The 19,717-nt window shown below is 34.3% G+C and overlaps 1 non-coding gene across 1 annotated transcript; it reads left to right on the top strand.

The window, feature by feature from the left end:
* The first annotated feature begins 18,182 nt into the window (after positions 1 to 18,182).
* On the top strand, positions 18,183 to 18,256 carry TRNAS-GCU (transfer RNA serine (anticodon GCU)). Its single transcript has one exon. It is a non-coding gene; the product is annotated as a tRNA-Ser (tRNA).
* Positions 18,257 to 19,717: the final 1,461 nt, after the last annotated feature.

Genomic DNA, 19,717 nt, shown 5'->3' with positions numbered 1-19,717 from the left:
TTTTTCTTATGTCATTAGACATTGATTATAATCTTCTACCTTAATATTTAATATGATATTATAAAGAATGGAAGAAAGAAAGAAAGAAAGAAAGAAAGAAAGAAAGAAAGAAAAAACACAAACATGATTGTGAATTTAAGTTGTCAGCACACGTCTGCTTTGGTTCAAATGCACTGCATATATTCCTTCAGTCAGCCAACAAAACAGCAATCAAAAATATTAGCACACTGGTGGTAAAGCAGTTGCATCAAATAGATTTTTTGCAATATAGCATGATAATCCATACTGACAGCTCTGGATAGTACCAGCACATTTCTTGCTTGATTTGGTAATGCAAAGAACACAGTAAACAGCTTCACTATTTCTCAAAAATACATAATTGACTATTAAAAACCTATCAGTCTTCAATGAGAACACCAGTAAGCCACAGTGGCCTAATGGATAAGGCACTGGCCTCCTAAAACAGGGATTGTGGGTTCAAGTCCTATCTGGGGTGGAACTCATTAAAGCAGCTGTGTCGTCACTAGAGTTGATATTTTATCCTTGCTTCAACTGTACAACAGTCTTGTAGTGTTTAGATTGCAAAAACATGACCACAGAAGCTAAAAATGACATTTATTATAACATTGTTGTGGTTTTTTTTTTTACTTTTCTATCACTGTGGAAAGCTTATTCAAGTGCCATCTGGCATGCACGATCCTTTGTTGCTCATCATTCATCACCAAAAATGATTTTCTTTTTAAATTCTTATGACTGTACTGATTGTATTGAATAAAATCCACATCTAGCATAACTGTTTTATGCTGCAAAGTGCTCCAGTGGTGCAAGTGGTCAGAGCGTGGTACTTATAAGACTGTATCTGTTGAGCAATATTAAGGTTGTGAATAAAATTCAAATTTAGCATAACTGTTTTATGCTTCAAAGTGCTCCAGTGGTGCAATTGGACAGCGCGTGGTACTTATAAGACAGTATCTGTTGAGCAATGTCAAGGTTGTGAATTCAAGTCTCACCTGAAGCAGTTTTGTTTACAGATTTTTTCCTTTTTCTTATGTCATTAGTCATTGATTATAATCTTCTACCTTAATATTTAATATGATATTACAAAGAAAGAAAGAAAGAAAGAAAGAAAGAAAGAAAGAAAGAAAGAAAGAAAGAAAGAAAGAAAGAAAGAAAAAACACAATTATGATTGTGAATTTAAGTTGTCAGCACACATCTGCTTTGGTTCAAATGCACTGCATATCTTCCTTCAGTCAGCCAACAAAACAGCAATTGAAAAGATTAACACACTGTTGGTAAAGCAGTTGCATCAAAAAGATTTTTTGCAATATAGCATGATAATCCATACTGACAGCTCTGGATAATACCAGCACATTTCTTGCTGGACTTGGTAATGCAAAGAACACAGTAAACAGCTTTACTTTTTCTAAAAAATAAATAATTGACTATTAAAAACCTATCAGTCTTGACTAAGAAAGTCAGTAAGCACCAGTGGCCTGATGGACAAGGCACTGGCCTCCTAAAACAGGGATTGTGGGTTCAAGTCCTATCTGGGGTGGAACTCATTAAAGCAGATGTGTCGTCACTAGAGTTGATATTTTATCCTTGCTTCAACTATACAACAGTCTTGTAGTGTTTAGATTGCAAAAACATGACCACAGAAGCTAAAAATGACATTTATTATAACATTGTTGAGGGTTTTTTTTTTTACTTTTCTATCACTGTGGAAAGCTTATTCAAGTGCCATCTGGCATGCACGATCCTTTGTTGCTCATCATTCATCACCAAAAATGATTTTCTTTTTAAATTCTTATGACTGTACTGATTGTATTGAATAAAATCCACATCTAGCATAACTGTTTTATGCTGCAAAGTGCTCCAGTGGTGCAAGTGATCAGAGCGTGGTACTTATAAGACAGTATCTGTTGAGCAATATCAAGGTTGTGAATAAAATTCAAATTTAGCATAACTGTTTTATGCTTCAAAGTGCTCCAGTGGTGCAATTGGACAGCGCGTGGTACTTATAAGACAGTATCTATTGAGCAATGTCAAGGTTGTGAATTCAAGTCTCACCTCAAGCAGTTTTGTTTACAGTTTTTTTCCTTTTTCTTATGTCATTAGTCATTGATTATAATCTTCTACCTTAATATTTAATATGATATTACAAAGGATGGAAGAAAGAAAGAAAGAAAGAAAGAAAGAAAGAAAGAAAGAAAGAAAGAAAGAAAGAAAAAACACAAATATGATTGTGAATTTAAGTTGTCAGCACACATCTGCTTTGGTTCAAATGCACTGCATATCTTCCTTCAGTCAGCCAACAAAACAGCAATTGAAAAGATTAACACACTGTTGGTAAAGCAGTTGCATCAAATAGATTTTTTGCAATATAGCATGATAATCCATACTGACAGCTCTGGATAGTACCAGCACATTTCTTGCTGGACTTGGTAATGCAAAGAACACAGTAAACAGCTTCACTATTTCTCAAAAATAAATAATTAACTATTAAAAACCTATCAGTCTTGATGAAGAAAGTCAGTAAGCACCAGTGGCCTAATGGATAATTCACTGACCTTCTAAAACAGGGATTGTGGGTTCAAGTCCTATCTGGGGTGGAACTTATTAAAGCAGCTGTGTCGTCACTAGAGTTGATATTTTATCCTTGCTTCAACTGTACAACAGTCTTGCAGTGTTTAGATTGCAAAAACATGACCACTGAAGCTAAAAATGACATTTATTATAACATTGTTGTGGTTTTTTTTAATACTTTTCTATCACTGTGGAAAGCTTATTCAAGTGCCATCTGGCATGTACGATCCTTTGTTGTTCATCATTCATCACCAAAAATGATTTTCTTTTTAAATTCTTATGACAGTACTGATTGTATTGAATAAAATCCACATCTAGCATAACTGTTTTATGCTGCAAAGTGCTCCAGTGGTGCAATTGGTCAGAGCGTGGTACTTATAAGACAGTATCTGTTGAGCAATATCAAGGTTGTGAATTCAAGCCTCACCTGGAGCAGTTTTGTTTACAGTTTTTTTCCTTTTTCTTATGTCATTAGTCATTGATTATAATCTTCTACCTTAATATTTAATATGATATTACAAAGGATGGAAGAAAGAAAGAAAGAAAGAAAGAAAGAAAGAAAGAAAGAAAGAAAGAAAGAAAGAAAGAAAGAAAGAAAGAAAGAAAGAAAGAAAGAAAGAAAGAAAGAAAGAAAAAACACAAACTTGATTGTGAATTTAAGTTGTCAGCACACATCTGCTTTGGTTCAAATGCACTGCATATCTTCCTTCAGTCAGCCAACAAAACAGCAATTGAAAAGATTAACACACTGTTGGTAAAGCAGTTGCATCAAATAGATTTTTTGCAATATAGCATGATAATCCATACTGACAGCTCTGGATAGTACCAGCACATTTCTTGCTGGACTTGGTAATGCAAAGAACACAGTAAACAGCTTCACTTTATCTCAAAAATTAATAATTGACTATTAAAAACCTATCAGTCTTGAATGAGAAAGTCAGTAAGCCCCAGTGGCCTAATGGATAAGGCACTGGCCTCTTAAGCCAGGGATTGTGGGTTCAAGTCGCATCTGGGGTGGATCTCATTAAAGCAGCTGTGTCGTGACTAGAGTTAATATTTTATCCTTGCTTCAACTGTACAACAGTCTTGTAGTGTTTAGATTGCAAAAACATGACCACAGAAGCTAAAAATGACATTTATTATAACATTGTTGTTGTTTTTTGTTTACTTTTCTATCACTGTGGAAAGCTTATTCAAGTGCCATCTGGCATGCATGATCCTTTGTTGCTCATCATTCATCACCAAAAATGATTTTCTTTTTAAATTCTTATGACTGTACTGATTGTATTGAATAAAATCCACATCTAGCATAACTGTTTTATGCTGCAAAGTGCTCCAGTGGTTCAATTGGTCAGCGCGTGGTACTTATAAGACAGTATCTGTTGAGCAATGTCGAGTTTGTGAATTCAAACCTCACCTGGAGCAGCTTTGTTTACAGTTTTTTTCCTTTTTCTTATGTCATTAGTCATTGATTATAATCTTCTACCTTAATATTTAATATGATATTATAAAGAATGGAAGAAAGAAAGAAAGAAAGAAAGAAAGAAAGAAAGAAAGAAAGAAAGAAAGAAAGAAAGAAAGAAAGAAAGAAAGAAAGAAAGAAAGAAAAAACACAAACATGATTGTGAATTTAAGTTGTCAGCACACGTCTGCTTTGGTTCAAATGCACTGCATATATTCCTTCAGTCAGCCAACAAAACAGCAATCAAAAATATTAGCACACTGGTGGTAAAGCAGTTGCATCAAATAGATTTTTTGCAATATAGCATGATAATCCATACTGACAGCTCTGGATAGTACCAGCACATTTCTTGCTTGATTTGGTAATGCAAAGAACACAGTAAACAGCTTCACTATTTCTCCAAAATACATAATTGACTATTAAAAACCTATCAGTCTTCAATGAGAACATCAGTAAGCCACAGTGGCCTAATGGATAAGCCACTGACCTCCAAAGCCAGGGATTGTGGGTTCAAGTCCCATCTGGGGTGGAAGTCATTAAAACAGCTGTGTCGTCACTAGAGTTAATATTTTATCCTTGCTTCAACTGTACAACAGTCTTGTAGTGTTTAAATTGCAAAAACATGACCACAGAAGCTAATAATTACATTTATTATAACATTGTTGTGGTTTTTTTTTTATACTTTTCTATCACTGTGGAAAGCTTATTCAAGTGCCATCTGGCATGCATGATCCTTTGTTGCTCATCATTCATCACCAAAAATGATTTTCTTTTTAAATTCTTATGACTGTACTGATTGTATTGAATAAAATCCACATCTAGCATAACTGTTTTATGCTGCAAAGTGCTCCAGTGTTGCAATTGGTCAGCGCGTGGTACTTATAAGACAGTATCTGTTGAGCAATGTCGAGTTTGTGAATTCAAACCTCACCTGGAGCAGCTTTGTTTACAGTTTTTTTCCTTTTTCTTATGTCATTAGACATTGATTATAATCTTCTACCTTAATATTTAATATGATATTATAAAGAATGGAAGAAAGAAAGAAAGAAAGAAAGAAAGAAAGAAAGAAAGAAAGAAAGAAAGAAAGAAAGAAAGAAAGAAAGAAAGAAAAAACACAAACATGATTGTGAATTTAAGTTGTCAGCACACGTCTGCTTTGGTTCAAATGCACTGCATATATTCCTTCAGTCAGCCAACAAAACAGCAATCAAAAATATTAGCACACTGGTGGTAAAGCAGTTGCATCAAATAGATTTTTTGCAATATAGCATGATAATCCATACTGACAGCTCTGGATAGTACCAGCACATTTCTTGCTTGATTTGGTAATGCAAAGAACACAGTAAACAGCTTCACTATTTCTCAAAAATACATAATTGACTATTAAAAACCTATCAGTCTTCAATGAGAACACCAGTAAGCCACAGTGGCCTAATGGATAAGGCACTGGCCTCCTAAAACAGGGATTGTGGGTTCAAGTCCTATCTGGGGTGGAACTCATTAAAGCAGCTGTGTCGTCACTAGAGTTGATATTTTATCCTTGCTTCAACTGTACAACAGTCTTGTAGTGTTTAGATTGCAAAAACATGACCACAGAAGCTAAAAATGACATTTATTATAACATTGTTGTGGTTTTTTTTTTTACTTTTCTATCACTGTGGAAAGCTTATTCAAGTGCCATCTGGCATGCACGATCCTTTGTTGCTCATCATTCATCACCAAAAATGATTTTCTTTTTAAATTCTTATGACTGTACTGATTGTATTGAATAAAATCCACATCTAGCATAACTGTTTTATGCTGCAAAGTGCTCCAGTGGTGCAAGTGGTCAGAGCGTGGTACTTATAAGACTGTATCTGTTGAGCAATATTAAGGTTGTGAATAAAATTCAAATTTAGCATAACTGTTTTATGCTTCAAAGTGCTCCAGTGGTGCAATTGGACAGCGCGTGGTACTTATAAGACAGTATCTGTTGAGCAATGTCAAGGTTGTGAATTCAAGTCTCACCTGAAGCAGTTTTGTTTACAGATTTTTTCCTTTTTCTTATGTCATTAGTCATTGATTATAATCTTCTACCTTAATATTTAATATGATATTACAAAGAAAGAAAGAAAGAAAGAAAGAAAGAAAGAAAGAAAGAAAGAAAGAAAGAAAGAAAGAAAGAAAGAAAAAACACAATTATGATTGTGAATTTAAGTTGTCAGCACACATCTGCTTTGGTTCAAATGCACTGCATATCTTCCTTCAGTCAGCCAACAAAACAGCAATTGAAAAGATTAACACACTGTTGGTAAAGCAGTTGCATCAAAAAGATTTTTTGCAATATAGCATGATAATCCATACTGACAGCTCTGGATAATACCAGCACATTTCTTGCTGGACTTGGTAATGCAAAGAACACAGTAAACAGCTTTACTTTTTCTAAAAAATAAATAATTGACTATTAAAAACCTATCAGTCTTGACTAAGAAAGTCAGTAAGCACCAGTGGCCTGATGGACAAGGCACTGGCCTCCTAAAACAGGGATTGTGGGTTCAAGTCCTATCTGGGGTGGAACTCATTAAAGCAGATGTGTCGTCACTAGAGTTGATATTTTATCCTTGCTTCAACTATACAACAGTCTTGTAGTGTTTAGATTGCAAAAACATGACCACAGAAGCTAAAAATGACATTTATTATAACATTGTTGAGGGTTTTTTTTTTTACTTTTCTATCACTGTGGAAAGCTTATTCAAGTGCCATCTGGCATGCACGATCCTTTGTTGCTCATCATTCATCACCAAAAATGATTTTCTTTTTAAATTCTTATGACTGTACTGATTGTATTGAATAAAATCCACATCTAGCATAACTGTTTTATGCTGCAAAGTGCTCCAGTGGTGCAAGTGATCAGAGCGTGGTACTTATAAGACAGTATCTGTTGAGCAATATCAAGGTTGTGAATAAAATTCAAATTTAGCATAACTGTTTTATGCTTCAAAGTGCTCCAGTGGTGCAATTGGACAGCGCGTGGTACTTATAAGACAGTATCTATTGAGCAATGTCAAGGTTGTGAATTCAAGTCTCACCTCAAGCAGTTTTGTTTACAGTTTTTTTCCTTTTTCTTATGTCATTAGTCATTGATTATAATCTTCTACCTTAATATTTAATATGATATTACAAAGGATGGAAGAAAGAAAGAAAGAAAGAAAGAAAGAAAGAAAGAAAGAAAGAAAGAAAGAAAGAAAGAAAGAAAGAAAGAAAGAAAGAAAAAACACAAATATGATTGTGAATTTAAGTTGTCAGCACACATCTGCTTTGGTTCAAATGCACTGCATATCTTCCTTCAGTCAGCCAACAAAACAGCAATTGAAAAGATTAACACACTGTTGGTAAAGCAGTTGCATCAAATAGATTTTTTGCAATATAGCATGATAATCCATACTGACAGCTCTGGATAGTACCAGCACATTTCTTGCTGGACTTGGTAATGCAAAGAACACAGTAAACAGCTTCACTATTTCTCAAAAATAAATAATTAACTATTAAAAACCTATCAGTCTTGATGAAGAAAGTGAGTAAGCACCAGTGGCCTAATGGATAATTCACTGACCTTCTAAAACAGGGATTGTGGGTTCAAGTCCTATCTGGGGTGGAACTTATTAAAGCAGCTGTGTCGTCACTAGAGTTGATATTTTATCCTTGCTTCAACTGTACAACAGTCTTGCAGTGTTTAGATTGCAAAAACATGACCACTGAAGCTAAAAATGACATTTATTATAACATTGTTGTGGTTTTTTTTAATACTTTTCTATCACTGTGGAAAGCTTATTCAAGTGCCATCTGGCATGTACGATCCTTTGTTGTTCATCATTCATCACCAAAAATGATTTTCTTTTTAAATTCTTATGACAGTACTGATTGTATTGAATAAAATCCACATCTAGCATAACTGTTTTATGCTGCAAAGTGCTCCAGTGGTGCAATTGGTCAGAGCGTGGTACTTATAAGACAGTATCTGTTGAGCAATATCAAGGTTGTGAATTCAAGCCTCACCTGGAGCAGTTTTGTTTACAGTTTTTTTCCTTTTTCTTATGTCATTAGTCATTGATTATAATCTTCTACCTTAATATTTAATATGATATTACAAAGGATGGAAGAAAGAAAGAAAGAAAGAAAGAAAGAAAGAAAGAAAGAAAGAAAGAAAGAAAGAAAGAAAGAAAGAAAGAAAGAAAGAAAGAAAAAACACAAACTTGATTGTGAATTTAAGTTGTCAGCACACATCTGCTTTGGTTCAAATGCACTGCATATCTTCCTTCAGTCAGCCAACAAAACAGCAATTTAAAAGATTAACACACTGTTGGTAAAGCAGTTGCATCAAATAGATTTTTTGCAATATAGCATGATAATCCATACTGACAGCTCTGGATAGTACCAGCACATTTCTTGCTGGACTTGGTAATGCCGAGAACACAGTAAACAGCTTCACTTTTTCTCAAAAATTAATAATTGACTATTAAAAACCTATCAGTCTTGAATGAGAAAGTCAGTAAGCCCCAGTGGCCTAATGGATAAGGCACTGGCCTCTTAAGCCAGGGATTGTGGGTTCAAGTCGCATCTGGGGTGGATCTCATTAAAGCAGCTGTGTCGTCACTAGAGTTTATATTTTATCCTTGCTTCAACTGTACAACAGTCTTGTAGTGTTTAGATTGCAAAAACATGACCACAGAAGCTAAAAATGACATTTATTATAACATTGTTGTTGTTTTTTGTTTACTTTTCTATCACTGTGGAAAGCTTATTCAAGTGCCATCTGGCATGCATGATCCTTTGTTGCTCATCATTCATCACCAAAAATGATTTTCTTTTTAAATTCTTATGACTGTACTGATTGTATTGAATAAAATCCACATCTAGCATAACTGTTTTATGCTGCAAAGTGCTCCAGTGGTTCAATTGGTCAGCGCGTGGTACTTATAAGACAGTATCTGTTGAGCAATGTCGAGTTTGTGAATTCAAACCTCACCTGGAGCAGCTTTGTTTACAGTTTTTTTCCTTTTTCTTATGTCATTAGTCATTGATTATAATCTTCTACCTTAATATTTAATATGATATTATAAAGAATGGAAGAAAGAAAGAAAGAAAGAAAGAAAGAAAGAAAGAAAGAAAGAAAGAAAGAAAAAACACAAACATGATTGTGAATTTAAGTTGTCAGCACACGTCTGCTTTGGTTCAAATGCACTGCATATATTCCTTCAGTCAGCCAACAAAACAGCAATCAAAAATATTAGCACACTGGTGGTAAAGCAGTTGCATCAAATAGATTTTTTGCAATATAGCATGATAATCCATACTGACAGCTCTGGATAGTACCAGCACATTTCTTGCTGGACTTGGTAATGCAAAGAACACAGTAAACAGCTTCACTATTTCTCAAAAATAAATAATTAACTATTAAAAATCTATCAGTCTTGATAAAGAAAGTCAGTAAGCACCAGTGGCCTAATGGATAAATCACTGGCCTTCTAAAACAGGGATTGTGGGTTCAAGTCCTATCTGGGGTGGAACTTATTAAAGCAGCTGTGTCGTCACTAGAGTTGATATTTTATCCTTGCTTCAACTGTACAACAGTCTTGCAGTGTTTAGATTGCAAAAACATGACCACTGAAGCTAAAAATGACATTTATTATAACATTGTTGTGGTTTTTTTTAATACTTTTCTATCACTGTGGAAAGCTTATTCAAGTGCCATCTGGCATGTACGATCCTTTGTTGTTCATCATTCATCACCAAAAATGATTTTCTTTTTAAATTCTTATGACAGTACTGATTGTATTGAATAAAATCCACATCTAGCATAACTGTTTTATGCTGCAAAGTGCTCCAGTGGTGCAATTGGTCAGAGCGTGGTACTTATAAGACAGTATCTGTTGAGCAATATCAAGGTTGTGAATTCAAGCCTCACCTGGAGCAGTTTTGTTTACAGTTTTTTTCCTTTTTCTTATGTCATTAGTCATTGATTATAATCTTCTACCTTAATATTTAATATGATATTACAAAGGATGGAAGAAAGAAAGAAAGAAAGAAAGAAAGAAAGAAAGAAAGAAAGAAAGAAAGAAAGAAAGAAAGAAAGAAAGAAAGAAAAAACACAAACTTGATTGTGAATTTAAGTTGTCAGCACACATCTGCTTTGGTTCAAATGCACTGCATATCTTCCTTCAGTCAGCCAACAAAACAGCAATTGAAAAGATTAACACACTGTTGGTAAAGCAGTTGCATCAAATAGATTTTTTGCAATATAGCATGATAATCCATACTGACAGCTCTGGATAGTACCAGCACATTTCTTGCTGGACTTGGTAATGCCGAGAACACAGTAAACAGCTTCACTTTTTCTCAAAAATTAATAATTGACTATTAAAAACCTATCAGTCTTGAATGAGAAAGTCAGTAAGCCCCAGTGGCCTAATGGATAAGGCACTGGCCTCTTAAGCCAGGGATTGTGGGTTCAAGTCGCATCTGGGGTGGATCTCATTAAAGCAGCTGTGTCGTCACTAGAGTTTATATTTTATCCTTGCTTCAACTGTACAACAGTCTTGTAGTGTTTAGATTGCAAAAACATGACCACAGAAGCTAAAAATGACATTTATTATAACATTGTTGTTGTTTTTTGTTTACTTTTCTATCACTGTGGAAAGCTTATTCAAGTGCCATCTGGCATGCATGATCCTTTGTTGCTCATCATTCATCACCAAAAATGATTTTCTTTTTAAATTCTTATGACTGTACTGATTGTATTGAATAAAATCCACATCTAGCATAACTGTTTTATGCTGCAAAGTGCTCCAGTGGTTCAATTGGTCAGCGCGTGGTACTTATAAGACAGTATCTGTTGAGCAATGTCGAGTTTGTGAATTCAAACCTCACCTGGAGCAGCTTTGTTTACAGTTTTTTTCCTTTTTCTTATGTCATTAGTCATTGATTATAATCTTCTACCTTAATATTTAATATGATATTATAAAGAATGGAAGAAAGAAAGAAAGAAAGAAAGAAAGAAAGAAAGAAAGAAAGAAAGAAAGAAAGAAAGAAAGAAAAAACACAAACATGATTGTGAATTTAAGTTGTCAGCACACGTCTGCTTTGGTTCAAATGCACTGCATATATTCCTTCAGTCAGCCAACAAAACAGCAATCAAAAATATTAGCACACTGGTGGTAAAGCAGTTGCATCAAATAGATTTTTTGCAATATAGCATGATAATCCATACTGACAGCTCTGGATAGTACCAGCACATTTCTTGCTTGATTTGGTAATGCAAAGAACACAGTAAACAGCTTCACTATTTCTCAAAAATACATAATTGACTATTAAAAACCTATCAGTCTTCAATGAGAACATAAGTAAGCCACAGTGGCCTAATGGATAAGCCACTGACCTCCAAAGCCAGGGATTGTGGGTTCAAGTCCCATCTTGGGTGGAAGTCATTAAAACAGCTGTGTTGTCACTAGAGATAAATTTTATCCTTGCTTCAACTGTACAACAGTCTTGTAGTGTTTAAATTGCAAAAACATGACCACAGAAGCTAAAAATTACATTTATTATAACATTGTTGTGGGTTTTTATTTTACTTTTCTATCACTGTGGAAAGCTTATTCAAGTGCCATCTGGCATGCATGATCCTTTGTTGCTCATCATTCATCACCAAAAATGATTTTCTTTTTAAATTCTTATGACTGTACTGATTGTATTGAATAAAATCCACATCTAGCATAACTGTTTTATGCTGCAAAGTGCTCCAGTGGTTCAATTGGTCAGCGCGTGGTACTTATAAGACAGTATCTGTTGAGCAATGTCGAGTTTGTGAATTCAAACCTCACCTGGAGCAGCTTTGTTTACAGTTTTTTTCCTTTTTCTTATGTCATTAGTCATTGATTATAATCTTCTACCTTAATATTTAATATGATATTATAAAGAATGGAAGAAAGAAAGAAAGAAAGAAAGAAAGAAAGAAAGAAAGAAAGAAAGAAAGAAAGAAAAAACACAAACATGATTGTGAATTTAAGTTGTCAGCACACGTCTGCTTTGGTTCAAATGCACTGCATATATTCCTTCAGTCAGCCAACAAAACAGCAATCAAAAATATTAGCACACTGGTGGTAAAGCAGTTGCATCAAATAGATTTTTTGCAATATAGCATGATAATCCATACTGACAGCTCTGGATAGTACCAGCACATTTCTTGCTTGATTTGGTAATGCAAAGAACACAGTAAACAGCTTTACTATTTCTCAAAAATACATAATTGACTATTAAAAACCTATCAGTCTTCAATGAGAACATCAGTAAGCCACAGTGGCCTAATGGATAAGGCACTGACCTCCAAAGCCAGGGATTGTGGGTTCAAGTCCCATCTTGGGTGGAAGTCATTAAAACAGCTGTGTCATCACTAGAGTTAATATTTTATCCTTGATTCAACTGTACAACAGTCTTGTAGTGTTTAGATTGCAAAAACATGACCACAGAAGCTAAAAATGACATTTATTATAACATTGTTGTGGTTTTTTTTTAAACTTTTCTATCACTGTGGACAGCTTATTCAAGTGCCATTTGCATGCATGTTCCTTTGTTGCTCACCATTCATCACCAAAAATGATTTTCTTAATAAATTTAATGACTGTACTGATTGTATTGAATAAAATCCACATCTAGCATAACCGTTTTATGCTGCTAAGTGCTCCAGTGGTGCAATTGGACAGCGCGTGGTACTTATAAGACAGTATCTGTTGAGCAATGTCGAGTTTGTGAATTCAAGCCTCACCTGAAACAGCTTTGTTTACAGTTTTTTTCCTTTTTCTTATGTCATTAGTCATTGATTATAATCTTCTACCTTAATATTTAATATGATATTACAAAGGATGGAAGAAAGAAAGAAAGAAAGAAAGAAAGAAAGAAAGAAAGAAAGAAAGAAAGAAAAAACACAAACATGATTGTGAATTTAAGTTGTCAGCACACATCTGCTTTGGTTCAAATGCACTGCATATCTTCCTTCAGTCAGCCAACAAAACAGCAATTGAAAAGATTAACACACTGTTGGTAAAGCAGTTGCATCAAATAGATTTTTTGCAATATAGCATGATAATCCATACTGACAGCTCTGGATAGTACCAGCACATTTCTTGCTGGACTTGGTAATGCAAAGAACACAGTAAACAGCTTCACTTTATCTCAAAAATTAATAATTGACTATTAAAAACCTATCAGTCTTGAATGAGAAAGTCAGTAAGCCCCAGTGGCCTAATGGATAAGGCACTGGCCTCTTAAGCCAGGGATTGTGGGTTCAAGTCGCATCTGGGGTGGAACTCATTAAAGCAGCTGTGTCGTCACTAGAGTTGATATTTTATCCTTGCTTCAACTGTACAACAGTCTTGTAGTGTTTAGATTGCAAAAACATGACCACAGAAGCTAAAAATGACATTTATTATAACATTGTTGTTTTTTTTTGTTTACTTTTCTATCACTGTGGAAAGCTTATTCAAGTGCCATATGGCATGCATGATCCTTTATTGCTCATCATTCATCACCAAAAATGATTTTCTTTTTAAATTCTTATGACTGTACTGATTGTATTGAATAAAATCCACATGTAGCATAACTGTTTTATGCTGCAAAGTGCTCCAGTGGTGCAATTGGACAGCGCGTGGTACTTATAAGACAGTATCTGTTGAGCAATGTCAAGGTTGTGAATTCAAGTCTCACCTGAAGCAGTTTTGTTTACAGTTTTTTTCCTTTTTCTTATTTCATTAGTCATTGATTATAATCTTCTACCTTAATATTTAATATGATATTACAAAGGATGGAAGAAAGAAAGAAAGAAAGAAAGAAAGAAAGAAAGAAAGAAAGAAAGAAAGAAAGAAAGAAAGAAAGAAAGAAAAAACACAAATATGATTGTGAATTTAAGTTGTCAGCACACATCTGCTTTGGTTCAAATGCACTGCATATCTTCCTTCAGTCAGCCAACAAAACAGCAATTGAAAAGATTAACACACTGTTGGTAAAGCAGTTGCATCAAATAGATTTTTTGCAATATAGCATGATAATCCATACTGACAGCTCTGGATAGTACCAGCACATTTCTTGCTGGACTTGGTAATGCAAAGAACACAGTAAACAGCTTCACTTTTTCTCAAAAATTAATAATTGACTATTAAAAACCTATCAGTCTTGAATGAGAAAGTCAGTAAGCCCCAGTGGCCTAATGGATAAGACACTGGCCTTTTAAGCCAGCGATTGTGGGTTCAAGTCCCCTCTGGGGTGGAACTCATTAAAGCAGCTGTGTCATCACTAGAGTTGATATTTTATCCTTGCTTCAACTGTACAACAGTCTTGTAGTGTTTAGATTGCAAAAACATGACCACAGAAGCTAAAAATGACATTTATTATAACATTGTTGTGTTTTTTTTGTTTACTTTTCTATCACTTTGGAAAGCTTATTCAAGTGCCATCTGGCATGCATGATCCTTTTTTGCTCATCATTCATCACCAAAAATGATTTTCTTTTTAAATTCTTATGACTGTACTGATTGTATTGAATAAAATACACATCTAGCATAACTGTTTTATGCTGCAAAGTGCTCCAGTGGTGCAATTAGTCAGAGCGTGGTACTTATAAGACAGTATATGTTGAGCAATATCAAGGTTGTGAATTCAAGTCTCACCTGAAGCAGTTTTGTTTACAGTTTTTTTTTCTTTTTCTTATGTCATTAGTCATTGATTATAATCTTCTACCTTAATATTTAATATGATATTACAAAGGATGGAAGAAAGAAAGAAAGAAAGAAAGAAAGAAAGAAAGAAAGAAAGAAAGAAAGAAAGAAAGAAAGAAAGAAAGAAAGAAAGAAAGAAAGAAAGAAAAAACACAATTATGATTGTGAATTTAAGTTGTCAGCACACATCTGCTTTGGTTCAAATGCACTGCATATCTTCCTTCAGTCAGACAACAAAACAATAATGGAAAAGATTAACATACTGTAGGTAAAGCAGTTGCATCAAATTGATTTTTTGCAATAGAGCATGATAATCCATACTGGCAGCTCTGGATAGTACCAGCACATTTCATGCTGGACTTGGTAATGCAAAGAACACAGTAAACAGCTTCACTTTTTCTCAAAAATAAATAATTGACTATTAAAAACCTATCAGTCTTGATTGAGAAAGTCAGTAAGCCCCAGTGTTCTAATGGATAAGGCACTGGCCTCTTAAGCCAGGGATTGTGGGTTCAAGTCCCATCTGTGGTGGAACTCATTAAAGCAGCTGTGTTGTCATTAGAGTTGATATTTTATCCTTGCTTCAACTGTACAACAGTCTTGTAGTGTTTAGATTGCAAAAACATGACCACAGAAGCTAAAAATTACATTTATTATAACATTGTTGTGTTTTTTTTTTGTTTACTTTTCTATCACTGTGGAAAGCTTATTCAAGTGCCATCTGGCATGCATGATCCTTTTTTGCTCATCATTCATCACCAAAAATGATTTTCTTTTTAAATTCTTATGACTGTACTGATTGTATTGAATAAAATCCACATCTAGCATAACTGTTTTATGCTGCAAAGTGCTCCAGTGGTGCAATAGGTCAGAGCGTGGTACTTATAAGACAGTATCTGTTGAGCAATATCAAGGTTGTGAATTCAAACCTCACCTGGAGCAGTTTTGTTTACAGTTTTTTTCCTTTTTCTTATGTCATTAGTTATTGATTATAATCTTCTACCTTAATATTTAATATGATATTACAAAGGATGGAAGAAAGAAAGAAAGAAAGAAAGAAAGAAAGAAAGAAAGAATGAAAGAAAGAAAGAAAGAAAGAAAGAAAGAAAGAAAGAAAGAAAGAAAGAAAGAAAGAAAGAAAGAAAGAAAGAAAGAAAGAAAAAACACAATTATGATTGTGAATTTAAGTTGTCAGCACACATCTGCTTTGGTTCAAATGCACTGCATATCTTCCTTCAGTCAGCCAACAAAACAGCAATTGAAAAGATTAACACACTGTTGGTAAAGCAGTTGCATCAAATAGATTTTTTGCAATATAGCATGATAATCCATACTGACAGCTCTGGATAGTACCAGCACATTTCTTGCTGGACTTGGTAATGCAAAGAACACAGTAAACAGCTTCACTTTATCTCAAAAATTAATAATTGACTATTAAAAACCTATCAGTCTTGAATGAGAAAGTCCGTAAGCCCCAGTGGCCTAATGGATAAGGCACTGGCCTCTTAAGCCAGGGATTGTGGGTTCAAGTCGCATCTGGGGTGGAACTCATTAAAGCAGCTGTGTCGTCACTAGAGTTGATATTTTATCCTTGCTTCAACTGTACAACAGTCTTGTAGTGTTTAGATTGCAAAAACATGACCACAGAAGCTAAAAATGACATTTATTATAACATTGTTGTGGGGTTTTTTTCTACTTTTCTATCACTGTGGAAAGCTTATTCAAGTGCCATCTGGCATGCACGATCCTTTGTTGCTCATTATTCATCACCAAAAATGATTTTATTTTTAAATTCTTATGACTGTACTGATTGTATTGAATAAAATCCACATCTAGCATAACTGTTTTATGCTGCAAAGTGCTCCAGTGGTGCAATTGGTCAGAGCGTGGTACTTATAAGACAGTATCTGTTGAGCAATATCAAGGTTGTGAATTCAAGCCTCACCTGGAGCAGTTTTGTTTACAGTTTTTTTCCTTTTTCTTATGTCATTAGTCATTGATTATAATCTTCTACCTTAATATTTAATATGATATTACAAAGGATGGAAGAAAGAAAGAAAGAAAGAAAGAAAGAAAGAAAGAAAGAAAGAAAGAAAGAAAGAAAGAAAGAAAGAAAGAAAGAAAGAAAGAAAGAAAAAACACAAACATGATTGTGAATTTAAGTTGTCAGCACACATCTGCTTTGGTTCAAATGCACTGCATATCTTCCTTCAGTCAGCCAACAAAACAATAATGGAAAATATTAACATACTGTAGGTAAAGCAGTTGCATCAAATTGATTTTTTGCAATAGAGCATGATAATCCATACTGGCAGCTCTGGATAGTACCAGCACATTTCATGCTGGACTTGGTAATGCAAAGAACACAGTAAACAGCTTCACTTTTTCTCAAAAATAAATAATTGACTATTAAAAACCTATCAGTCTTGAATAAGAAAGTCAGTAAGCCCCAGTGGCCTAATGGATAAGGAACTGGCCTCCTAAGCCATCGATTGTGGGTTCAAGTCCCATCTGGGGTGGAACTCATTAAAGCAGCTGTGTCATCACTAGAGTTGATATTTTATCCTTGCTTCAACTGTACAACAGTCTTGTAGTGTTTAGATTGCAAAAACATGACCACAGAAGCTAAAAATGACATTTATTATAACATTGTTGTGGGTTTTTTTTTACTTTTCTATCACTGTGGAAAGCTTATTCAAGTGCCATCTGGCATGCATGATCCTTTGTTGCTCATCATTCATCACCAAAAATGATTTTCTTTTTAAATTCTTATGACTGTACTGATTGTATTGAATAAAATCCACATCTAGCATAACTGTTTTATGCTGCAAAGTGCTCCAGTGGTGCAATTAGTAAAAGCTTGGTACTTATAAGACAGTATATGTTGAGCAATATCAAGGTTGTGAATTCAAGTCTCACCTGAAGCAGTTTTGTTTACAGTTTTTTTCCTTTTTCTTATGTCATTAGTTATTGATTATAATCTTCTACCTTAATATTTAATATGATATTACAAAGGATGGAAGAAAGAAAGAAAGAAAGAAAGAAAGAAAGAAAGAAAGAAAGAAAGAAAGAAAGAAAGAAAAAACACAAATATGATTGTGAATTTAAGTTGTCAGCACACATCTGCTTTGGTTCAAATGCACTGCATATCTTCCTTCAGTCAGCCAACAAAACAGCAATTGAAAAGATTAGCACACTGTTGGTAAAGCAGTTGCATCAAATAGAATTTTTGCAATATAGCATGATAATCCATACTGACAGCTCTGGATAGTACCAGCACATTTCTTGCAGGACTTGGTAATGCAAAGGACACATTAAACAGCTTCACTTTTTCTCAAAAATAAATAATTGACTATTAAAAACCTATCAGTCTTGAGTGAGAAAGTCAGTAACCCCCAGTGGCTTAATGGATAAGGCACTGGCCTGCTAAGCCAGGGATTGTGGGTTCAAGTCCCATCTGGGGTAGAACTCATTAAAGCAGCTGTGTTGTCATTAGAGTTGATATTTTATCCTTGCTTCAACTGTACAACAGTCTTGTAGTGTTTAGATTGCAAAAACATGACCACAGAAGCTAAAAATGACATTTATTATAACATTGTTGTGGTTTTTTTTTTACTTTTCTATCACTGTGGAAAGCTTATTCAAGTGCCATCTGGCATGCATGATCCTTTGTTGCTCATCATTCATCACCAAAAATGATTTTCTTTTTAAATTCTTATGACTGTACTGATTGTATTGAATAAAATCCACATCTAGCATAACTGTTTTATGCTGCAAAGTGCTCCGTGCAAACGGTCAGAGCGTGGTACTTATAAGACAGTATCTGTTGAGCAATATCAAGGTTGTGAATTCAAGCCTCACCTGGAGCAGTTTTGTTTACAGTTTTTTTCCTTTTTCTTATGTCATTAGTCATTGATTATAATCTTCTACCTTAATATTTAATATGATATTACAAAAGATGGAAGAAAGAAAGAAAGAAAGAAAGAAAGAAAGAAAGAAAGAAAGAAAAAAAGAAAGAAAGAAAGAAAGAAAGAAAGAAAGAAAGAAAGAAAGAAAGAAAGAAAGAAAGAAAGAAAGAAAGAAAGAAAGAAAGAAAGAAAGAAAGAAAGAAAGAAAGAAAGAAAGAAAAAACACAATTATGATTGTGAATTTAAGTTGTCAGCACACATCTGCTTTGGTTCAAATGCACTGCATATCTTCCTTCAGTCAGCCAACAAAACAGCAATTGAAAAGATTAACACACTGTTGGTAAAGCAGTTGCATCAAATAGATTTTTTGCAATATAGCATGATAATCCATACTGACAGCTCTGGATAGTACCAGCACATTTCTTGCTGGACTTGGTAATGCAAAGAACACAGTAAACAGCTTCACTTTTTCTCAAAAATAAATAATTGACTATTAATAACCTATCAGTCTTGACTAAGAAAGTCAGTAAGCACCAGTGGCCTAATGGATAAGGCACTGGCCTCCTAAAACAGGGATTGTGGGTTCAAGTCCTATCTGGGGTGGAACTCATTAAAGCAGCTGTGTCATCACTAGAGTTGATATTTTATCCTTGCTTAAACTGTACAACAGTCTTGTAGTGTTTAGATTGCAAAAACATGACCACAGAAGCTAAAAATGACATTTATTATAACATTGTTGTGGTTTTTTTTTTTACTTTTCTATCACTGTGGAAAGCTTATTCAAGTGCCATCTGGCATGCACGATCCTTTGTTGCTCATCATTCATCACCAAAAATGATTTTCTTTTTAAATTCTTATGACTGTACTGATTGTATTGAATAAAATCCACATCTAGCATAACTGTTTTATGCTGCAAAGTGCTCCAGTGGTGCAATTGGTCAGAGCGTGGTACTTATAAGACAGTATCTGTTGAGCAATATCAAGGTTGTGAATTCAAGCCTCACCTGGAGCAGTTTTG

The sequence above is a fragment of the Pseudophryne corroboree genome, unplaced genomic scaffold (genome assembly GCF_028390025.1).
Source record: "Pseudophryne corroboree isolate aPseCor3 unplaced genomic scaffold, aPseCor3.hap2 scaffold_129, whole genome shotgun sequence".
NCBI classification, from domain to species: domain Eukaryota; kingdom Metazoa; phylum Chordata; class Amphibia; order Anura; family Myobatrachidae; genus Pseudophryne; species Pseudophryne corroboree.
This window is presented reverse-complemented; position numbering and strand designations above follow the sequence as displayed.